This window comes from Stigmatopora argus, chromosome 15 (assembly GCF_051989625.1).
Source record: "Stigmatopora argus isolate UIUO_Sarg chromosome 15, RoL_Sarg_1.0, whole genome shotgun sequence".
Classification (NCBI taxonomy): domain Eukaryota; kingdom Metazoa; phylum Chordata; class Actinopteri; order Syngnathiformes; family Syngnathidae; genus Stigmatopora; species Stigmatopora argus.
The window spans coordinates 6,271,099-6,281,956 of NC_135401.1; the positions used below are offsets into that span (position 1 = coordinate 6,271,099).

At 38.8% G+C, this 10,858-nt stretch overlaps 1 protein-coding gene across 5 annotated transcripts in view; it reads right to left on the reverse strand.

The window, feature by feature from the left end:
* The window catches only part of stxbp6 (syntaxin binding protein 6 (amisyn)), a 91,707-nt gene extending 87,246 nt beyond the window's left edge, over positions 1–4,461 (reverse strand). For 2 of the 5 annotated variants that reach the window (XM_077620390.1, XM_077620391.1), the window contains exon 1: positions 4,219–4,460. The gene's annotated coding sequence lies outside the window, so the exon portion shown is untranslated. Of the gene's footprint in view, positions 1–4,218 lie in introns of all 5 variants that reach the window. The other 3 variants (XM_077620392.1, XM_077620393.1, XM_077620394.1) reach the window with 3 other exon arrangements.
* Between the last annotated feature and the right edge of the window lie 6,397 nt (positions 4,462–10,858).

Below are 10,858 nucleotides of genomic sequence, written 5' to 3' on the forward strand. Positions count from 1 at the left end.
GTGTTTCATTGATTTTAGCGTTAACAGAAGTCTAATTAATCCTCCCTCACCATTAACTTAATGTTTAATTGCTATTTTAAACTTGCCAGTGCGTGATTAAATATAGTGATAGACGGTAGAGCCACCCTATTTCCTTTATGTCATACAAGGAAAAAAAAATAAAAATCTAAACCACGAACCAGCATCTTAAAATGGTCTGCAAATGATTTTCTGTGATAATACCAATGGGTAATGAGTTAAATTTTTAAACCTCATAGAAAGTAAGGCGCAATAGATAAATAGGGGGATAAATAAAAACAAATAAAATAAACACATTGTAACATGACCAATTTTCTTAGCAGGAACCCTAATCCCCAGCCTCTTCAGCCATCATCCTCCAGTTGAGCATGAAGGCTGCTTGGCATCTACCCGTGAGCTGTCACCAGGCAAAGGCGAGCGCATACCACCCCCTCAGGTGGCCCACTCAAGCATATGAAAATGAGGATGTGAAGAAGAAAGAAAGAAAAAGGATGATATGGACAGGAGCCTCAAGGCGGGTGACATGTAGCCAACTACAATGCCTCGACTCGGAGCTTTCTTATATAATGATCGGCGGATGGGACGTTTCCATCGTGGGAGCCAAACCACGTACACAAATTTCACGACTGAATATCGCTCGGCAAAAAAAAAGTGCGCTGTTAACTCCTGAGTGCACGGCTCTGGGCCTGAAGGCAGCGGTCACACCCGTTTGTTTGCTTTCCTCCAAATGTTTTTCTTAGAAAACGGCAACAGCCTGCTAATGACATGGAGAAATTGTACCATTTAAAAATCTTTAGCTTTCATTAGAAAGCCATAAAGCAACATTTGGCGGAGGTGAAGTAACATCCATCTTGTTTGTGAGTCTCAAGCTTCTGCTGTGGGATACCTTTCCTATTCTTTACGTTGTTTTTCCAAATAAGATCTGTGTATAAAATGACTATTTTAGTGACAACTCACATGTAAATGGCGTAAAAATAGCCTAGGAAATTCGAATCTCGCGTATAACTGACATCAAGAACATTGGTGCATGATCTTAAGTATTCAAATTTGATTGACTAAAACAGTTCTGATCAGCAAATTTGTTTACTCTTTGGAAATAATGGATTAATAAATGTTTTCCCCCACTATTACACAGCAAAAAAATACAAATATAGGATTTTTCCAACTAATTATTAAACAAAGTTACCATTGGAATACACAAAATCTCCCTATAGGTTTTTACTTTGATAACAGAATGAATTACATTTATAATTCAAGGTGCCACTGCAAACTGGCAAATAAGTCAAAAATTGGAGACAGCAATTTTCCAGTAATTACAATACCAGTTCTTCAAGTCCCAGTTTATACCACCAGCATCTGTAGTTAAAAAAATAAAAGTCTTGTGGTTACTTTTTCCAGAAGGCTAGATTACTAGCTTTCTGTAAAAAAAGCTAAGTTTGTCCACAATTTGGGCAAAAAAAGCAGCATGGGCAATGTTTTTGATTGACTGTTTACCCAAACATGAACATTAGCGACCACTCAGGAGAGAGACCGCTGTGGCTATCCTGTACAATTGTGGGGTTGTTAAGTTACAACAAATGCATGGATATGACTTTCCTAATGACTCACAGGTTTGGCTTTTACACCCCAGGCACCCTTTGAGGGTGACGTCTCACCACTTCTTCTTCTTCGGGGCAGCTGTAGTATATTCAGCATTGGCCACGTGCACACATTGGGGGATAGAGTATGCAGTGCATCCCATAATGTCAGGGTGAGATTTACATGCCTGTGGTGGCCAGCCAGCGCAGTCCTAACATGCAGAAAGTAACTACTCGACTTTTTCGACGCAACTATAGTCTCCCAGTCATGTCAAGTTATGGAAAAACTCCCTTTTGCTTACTCAGGGGTCATATGAATGTCTAACAATACTTTTTAGCAGTTTTACATTGCATCATTCCAAATGTACACTTGGGGACTTGAGCACAAATCTCTCTCCTTTGAGGCGGTGTTGTAAAAACATTATTTTTTTCCTGGCATAAAAAGCAACACATTTATATTTTATTGCCACAAAGTGGGGAGAAAAACAAGCACAAAGGTAGGAATGCTTATCCAGGCCGGGGAAGAATTCAATGCACTACAAAATAACATTTCATTTGTTTTCCAGCCACTCCAAATGTTTGATTTAGTATAAACAAGTGAAATAACATTTTTAAACTTGTGCATGTTGCTTCAAACCTTGTCACTTCTTGAACAGAGGCACTTTTCATGAGACCTTGGAAAAAAAATAGATAAATAAACACCGTTGACTGTGCTCGTGATGTCCCTGGCAACTCCGAACACGAGGCAAGGCAAACAAATGTGTCCGTGTTGACTTGAAACTACTCATGTGTAGCAAAACCTGACAGTTTGAACACTACACTAAGTGTACGCAAAAATAAGAAGTTACTGATTTTTTTTTAGGTGACTCCGGAACTTGTGAATGTGACCATGCAAGTACGAAAAAGCTTAAACCAACTTGGTAAAAACTGTTTAGGAGTGAAGCCAACTTGCAGACAAGATGGTGGATGTACATAAGTGGACAAAGAGAACGATATGAGCTTATCTTTTATGTTGCAGCGCAGCCAATTAAGCGTAGCCACTAAACTCCTTCCAGGAAAGAAGCAATATTTTATAGTAAGTGGGTTAGTTGGGCCTCACAACAGGGAACACAGGTCAGATAAGGAGGCTCTGAGCTAATAAGAGCTAGAAAAAAAAGAAGAAACACCCAATCATATTTAATCTTTTACATAAAACAGAAATGTACAACTATATACTTACATTTTATTGCAACTCAAGAACTGTTTACTATTAAATGAAAGGAATTTCCTTGGAAAACTATCGTGCAATGTAAAAAAACAGTTAGTGGGGGGGGGAAAGCCTGCTTTGTATTCTAACCCAAATATTATTACATTATTCCTCTATTGAATTAAGAGCAAACTGTGAGTAAAGAGCTCATTTGGGAAAAAGTAAGCTGTACACCGACTTAGAGCAAATGCTTACTAGTAGCTTGATTCATTTTGTACTGTACTTAATGTAGCACCAGGGTGACATTAAACCTTTCAAAATCCAACTGTCAGATGTATATCTAAAAGATTATTCTGAGTGATTATCTTGCAGTGTTTTCAACTCAGAAAACAGTTGTGCCATTGTTAATGTTAAAATGGTTCAGTGTCTGCACCTGCAAATCCTAATGCAGATGGTCAACACATGGAATTTGCTATACGTGCATAAAAGAAAGATCAGAAGCAGTGTTGAAAAATGTCTGGATTAGTGCCAGATTTGAGAGCACTATAAACACATTGGGAAACACCATTTAACAGTGAGTTACTTTTGCATCCTTATTGAAATCATTGACTGCCATTGACGGCAATAAACATCAAATCTATTTGGACTGGCAGAGGCAAATGAACGTTCAAGCCCATATAGATTGGACGTCTTCCTATTTCAATGGCACTGAAAGATGAGCATTCACAAACAGTTTGGATTTTTTTTAATGCCCCTCCCCTATAAATACTTAAGTAAATTTCAAAAACAGTTCAAACATTAAGTATTGTACCAAGGTCTGGATTGGACAGCTGCCAACGGTGGGAACAGAAAATTGATTGGACGTCTGTTGCTGTCAAAGGCAGCCACTGAGCTGAATTGGGAAATTTAAGGATGAATCAATGCATTTGATTTATTTAAAAATAAATCAATTGGGTTCTCTGCAGAATCAAAAGCTGTTACTCATGAGAATCTTAAATCATATTTTATGAAGATTTAACATTGAGGACATGCACGGAGCACGTGCATCATAAAATTTGTCAAGCAAAATCGAATCCATGCTCGAGATAGATTTGGTAGCAATGTCACTTCCACATGGGAAACTCTATTAAATTGATTAAAAATGAATTGGAGCGGGGGTCGTTCACCTCCCACTCGGAATCTGACGTCACATCGTTTGCCAATTGAACTGCATAACTTCCAAACAAAACAAATCAGCAGGTGGACCGTCGACAAAATCAGATTAAAATGACTTAAAATCGGGTTGACCTGCACACAGAATCCGGCAACTACAAGCAAGTTAAAACGACTTTAAACACGAACCCGAGCAACACTTATTGTAAAGTGCCCAAAAAAAGCACACACTTAAAACACGCGCACCAAAAAGCACGTAGAAATTCATTGACGTCATTTACTCACCGACTCGTGCGCTGGAAAGGTTCCACGTGCTGCCCTAAAAAATCCAAAACGCTAGTTTGTCTTGTCAAACATGTCCGCTTTTCCCCTGTCTTCCGTCCACAGTCGATTGATTGAGAAAAGCGACTTTTTTTCGACAGAGACGAGCGTTCTTGTCTGTCTGCCTGCGGCTGTGTGAGTGAGCGTCTTCTTGCTTGGATGGGGAGAGAGGAACAGGTTCACACACACACGCACGCACGCACGCACGCACGCACACGCACGCACGCACACGCACGCACGCACGCGCGCGCGCACGCGCGCACACGCACACGCACGCACGCTGTCATTACACGTAAACAGTCGTGTTTTGGAGGCATTTCCTTTCCAAAAACATACAAATAGAAGCAAAAATAAAAGCCTAGTAAAAGCTGATTTATTGAATGGCATAATTTCTCGACGATTACCCATTTTTGCCATTGACAGTGTATAGACGTCCAATCTATTTGGAATGGGTGGCCGACAGCCGCGCCCACTTGAATTCAATTGAATGCTTTTATTGTCATTATGCATGAATAATGAGATTTATAGCAAAAGAAATAGATTTCAGGTCTACTAGTGGTAGACTAACTTAAAATCATAACAGAACATGACTGGGCGTCTATCACTGTCAATGGCAGACTGAGTCATTCACATTAATCTTGTTTTGTCGTAAAACATTGGCCATTATCTGTGAAACAATGCTGTTTTTAACTACACATGCAATAGTGCTCTGAAAAATACAGTTAAAAACTTTTCTTTCCAAACTACTACTACATTCTAATTTGCGGACAAGTTTAAAGTAAATTGATAAATTACTTTATTACAAGATTATACCATGTCTGTTATTCTTTCCTTTTTAGCATGTTAATATCTTTCATACTGGTGTAGCAGTGACCAAGTGGTTAGGACAGGTTCGATCCCAAGTCCAGACCTTCCTGTGTGGAGATTGGCTGATCAATTGAGACACCTCGGCTATATTTCAAACTAAAACTACAGACCTGCATTTTGCATAACTCCGTCGCTGCCATTGATGCCGATAGACACTCAATACATCTTGACTGGACGACTAGCGACCATTCACTGTCAATCCCGCCAGTGAAAATGAATGGGAAATTGGATTTTCAGCAGTTGTTACTTAGAATCATTGGAATAAATCCGTTAACTACAATTTTCTGGCAGAAAATCTAATTTGACATAATGTAATGTTTCTAAGTGTATTTTGGTTTGCATTGCACATAAATGTAACATTTTACGGAAGGTCAACTGTTACATCGTGTTTAAAGGTGTACCCTCCAACATGTCTTAGAATAATAAGGTACTAAATACCAAGTGATTGATAGCTCAGTATTGAAACTTTTGAGAAAATCTTCAAACACAAAGAAAACTCCTCAAAGTCATCATAAAAATGAAAACTAAGGGTACTTTGCCCACCGCAGCTACCACCAAAGCTGTTTCAACTCGTAATAGTATCGTTTTGGAGAATGGACAGTGCTCCCGAGGCTTATAAACCAGGCCCAGAAAATAATTGGATGCCCCTTATAGAGACCCCTTTGGATCCTTTTAGCTGCCATGGAGCTGCTTCCATTATGAAGAATGACCCTACACCCTTTGTAGTACTTTATCTGCAACAGGATGTATTTCTGTCTCATTTGTTGTATGAAAATTGGTTGCACGTATGAAACAAATTGCACGTGACAGAGTTGTGTGACAATGTTCAGCGGCCATAAAGCAATTCCGTTCCGCGGTGCCGCCTAGTTTGTAATGGTGCCTAACATAATATTTTACGATTTAATTATCCTATGCTTGGCTCAAAGCGCCAATAACTCGCTCACGGTAGCTTGACCTCCACATTTTTGGGGTGAACAGTAACTAGCTCGGCCACCGTGGAAGGTTTCTTTACATGATAGCGAATTCATGAAGGCTACCTCAACACTTTCAAGGGAGGTATCTGTATTTATGATAGTCTTCAGCTGCTGGCTGCTTTTATTTCCGCACCAATGGCAGGACCACCCGAGGCGACCTCTTCAATGTGTGTGTTTGCGTCTGTCTTGTGCTTTGCTTGGCCAGTTGTGACTCTTCAAAAACAATCCTGTGCTCTGTTACGGAAACATTTCCTGATTGTTTTGGCTGTGGATCTTTTTTTTTGTAGACAAGGTTACCATGCTAGTTCAGGGTTTATGAATCATCAAAGGCTCTATGAAAAATAATGAAATGCTTAGAAAATAGTGAAGAAAAAGTCTATATTTCACTATTACCAGGTAATAGTGTTCGCAGGTTGAAAAATTTCACCTCAAATATGCGTGTCCATGTCTTAAGGTTGGTTTCTTAGCTATGTGGTGCGCATAACATAAAAGTTTTAGCCCTAGTTTTCTTAAGTCTGATGCTGGCATTGGCGAAAAGTCTGTATATTTCATAAGTACCACAGGTAATGGTGTTCGCATGGTGAAAATTTTGACCTCAAACATGCATGTCCATGTCTTAAGGTTGGTTTCTTAGCTATGTGGTGCGCATAACATAAAAGTCTTAGCCCTAGTTTTCTTAAATCTGACGCTGGCATTGCCAAAAGTCTAAATTGGATCTGGACAAGGGGGAAATATTAATGTTTCTTTGACAGATGTAAAATAAGTGCAAATAATACTTCCGACAGATCATCACAAAAAGGTTTTGACAGTCAAACCACAAATGCGTGAATGAAGACATCACAGTAACAGATATTTAAGTTTTCAACTACCTCTTTTTTTACAGAGACTCCATCTAGGAAGATATCAGTATTCTGATTGTGTTCACATCGAAACCATATTGCAATAAAATCCCACCAGAATTCATAACGACGACGAACAAACTCAGTTTGTCTCTCCTTGGTGGAAAAGTCTTAGAAATAATTCACTAATCACGCAGCCTGAATAAAACAGTGTACTACTTGGCAGCTGGCAATCGTCAATAATGAAGCATGACTATTCCTTGTTTAAGTGTCTCAAATTACAGTTTGTTTGACTCTTTGAACACAGATATAGCAAGCTGCTCCGCCATCTGCAGTAGCATGTGGAAACGCTTCTTTTAGAGAATCCGGAGGGACGCAAATGTTTCCCTCTGAGATTTTTATGCTTACTTTGAGGTCGTCCACTTTGATTTCAGCTTGTCTCGTAAATGCGGATGAGAGGTGGGCGGTGGCGGGGGACGACGTCTGCAGGGAAGGACAACAAGAAGACGGTTGTGGAAACACTCTGGAAAGGCAGAAGTGAAACCTCTGAGACATGAGTTAACCTGGGCAATGAGTCATTGTTTTCTAGTGGGGTAGACCGCAAAAGAAGCTAAGCACACACACACACAAAAGGGAAGTATTGTTACTGCTCTCAAAAGGCCTACTTCACTTGCCAATTCCTAGAAATGTTCTATGCACACAAGGAATTTCAATACGTCAGAAATTGAGGTTATCCTGTTAGTTGAAGGCAAAGAAAATGCCTTTCTGCTCAGGTGTTCAAAACCGTGACCGGACGTTTCGTCGAAAGACGTTTGGTCGACCGGACGTTTGGTCGCCGGGTTCGCTCGCTGTCAAATTATGACAGAGTTTACTGTTGATATTTTGATATTAGATATTTAGATATTAAACTCACTCTCTCTCTCATGATTATAATTTTGAGAGCTGGTTTCAACAGTAACAACCCGGCGACCAAACGTCCGTTCTACCAAACGTTCGGGGACCAAACGTCTTTCGACGAAACGTCTGAGTACCATTGAAAACGAACAACATATGGCAAGACTTTAATTCCAGATGCCTTCAGTGTGAATAATTTCGCCCCATTGATTCCAGTAGAAAAGTTAGTATTGCTATCTGTGCGCAAGGGTGCAACTAGTGAGGTGCTTAGTTACTTAATTATATCATTTCAAGGGACTTGACTATTCATTTAAATCCATCCATGTTCAATACCACTAACATTATGGGGACAATTTCATTAACTAATAAGCTTTTTAAAGCTTAATAAATTGATATACTTTGGTTTAGGATGGTATTTACAAGTTCCCATATAATCGGACAAAATGTAGACAACATTTGATCAGTGTGTCTGAAGAATATCTCCTAGTAAACTTTGTCAAGTGCTTTCAAAGAAAACATTTAAAGAGCCATCTTGAAGTGTTTCTGCATTACTCAAGCGAGTGATGAAAGAAGCCACCAAAAAACCAAAGAAGTTCAGAGGTTAATTGGCCATCCGTTGGCGTTCCGTCATGGAAAGCGCTCCCAGAGGAGGTTGGGGAAGAGGTGCTATCTGACGTCTACCTGGAACGTCTTTTCCCTCGGCTATCTTGTCGGGCTTTTACTCCTTCTCTCCCTCCTTCCTAAATCCTGGCACACATATGTAAACTCTGGGCCACATGGAGACGAGCCTGGACTGTGTGCGGGCTTAGATGTGGGGGCAGGAGCGAGCTGCCTCGGTCCCTATGGTGAGCAGGGTAAACATGGAACTCCCGATGACTAAGGAATGAAGGATGACATGGATAGATGACATGGACACAGATAAAATTCAAAACAGGCTTTCCATTTTTGTCATCTGCGCCTTTCATAACAAAATTGACATGTTATGTCAAAATACACCATGTTTTTGGTCAATATTCCAAAGGCAGTTTCATTTGTTTTTCTTAGGTCAAGGCTTGTCAAAACAACATTGTTTGGTTTTATCAACAGATGATCGGAATTAAACGTGACCGTTTAAGGCTCTTAAAAACCAAACTATTCCTTTTTGCTTTGGTCCTCCTGATGGCAGTTTTGAACTGTGGTTTAAGAATGGCCTAGAAAGCCGTTTGTACAGAGATTTAAAGTAGCCATCCATCATGTCTGCGAGCTGAGCACACCGCTATAATGACTTTCATACGCCGATTCGTCACCGCTGCTTTGGAATTGCACATTACATAAAGTACATTTCCTAGAATATTACCATAACATTATATTTTCCTGAGAATTTAGCCGGTAATATAAATACTACTTGGGTACCTCCAGTTATAAAAGTGACTCCGTGGTTAAAAATTTTTTGCATCTCATTGAAAACCTATACTAATAAGTGAATACTATACTGATGATCAACAAAAGCACAAGGCTCCATGTTTGCGCTGTCATCATGTGACATGATGTTACTGGATGAGGTCCTTACTGGCATGTTAGCAACCAAGAGATTACATTTGTAATGCGTCGTTTGGAGATGACAAAAGATTGGACAAATTGTTGGAAAGAATAAAAAAGAAAGAAAAAACACTTTAGAGAACATTGTGACACAGGACTGAAGATATTACCAATAGCATTTTGGCCTTGTATCGCGTTAAGTCATGTTCCATGGAAAAAAAAGAAGTGATTTCTGTTTTTTGATGTTCCTCTCAAGTGACCACACTGACACAGCACGATGATGTTAAGCATCTGGCTAGAACAAAATGAGATCAAGTGTAATTTGCTGTTAATACTCTGGCTCGTGCATTGTTTTCCTGCGTTAGTTTCAACAATCTTTACAATCGTATTCCACAAAGGCTCAAGGTGTGTCCTGATATTTCTTTCAACCAGTTACCAATTACTTTGTTTTCCTCATACCAAATCTTCACTCTAACTTTGTCATTCTTGTTATTTTACATTAATGTGTATATTTTGTGACTTCATCAAAGGTGCTGCAGAATAGGATTTCTTTTTCTTTCTTATATTCATCTCAGATTTGGCTAAAAAGGTGTTGCATTGCTCCTCGATGATAAGAGGGCGACTTATGTAAAGGTGCAAATGGAAAGGCACATCTGCCTCTCTTCTATCATCTCACCTCTGTGTGTTGCTGTTGTTGGCCTTGATTCAATGGACGGAAAGAAAGGGAGGCCAAATACAAGTTACTGCACTTCCCTCTGCTGGAAAAACATAGTTAGTACATTGTTTTTTTAATAATAAAATGGAGGAGTACCCACATTGAGAATTGAAGGCATGGCTTACTTTCCTACATATATACTATACTATATACATATATACATAAACATATATACTATACTATATACATATATACATAAACATACTATACTATATACACATGTATACATAAACATAATCTGTAGAAAAACTGAAAACATATCGCATTGTACGAATATGTATTATAATTTAAATAATCAGTCTTTGAAAATTGTAAATTATTTGAGAAATTATTTTTTATATAGTTCCAAGAAAAGCTATTTTGTAAATTGAGTTATTTTTTTAATTTGTAAGTAAAAGAAAAATAATTCAGCAAGAAGTGAGCCGTTAAATAAAAATTAGTTTTATTTTCTTTTAAAATAAATGCATGTTTTTTTTGTTTTTTTTACAGTCAAAAATAACTCCAAAACAAAACAACAGGACATGCACCCTTGTTTCGGACACAAAAAAAGGCAGACAAAAGAAAGAAAACAAACATGAGTTTCTTCATATATCATAAAACACTTATCAGACAATTACAAAAAGCTGAAAAAGTAGTGTTTAAGTAAAAGAAACATGTATTTCTGTGAGTTTACGATATTTTCATTTTAATGCGGTGACTGATGAAAGCGGAAGCGGAAGCCGCACTCAGTCAACACGTTAAGAACAAACACACACACGCGCGAGGGCGAAAACAAACAAAACATATTTACCCCTCAA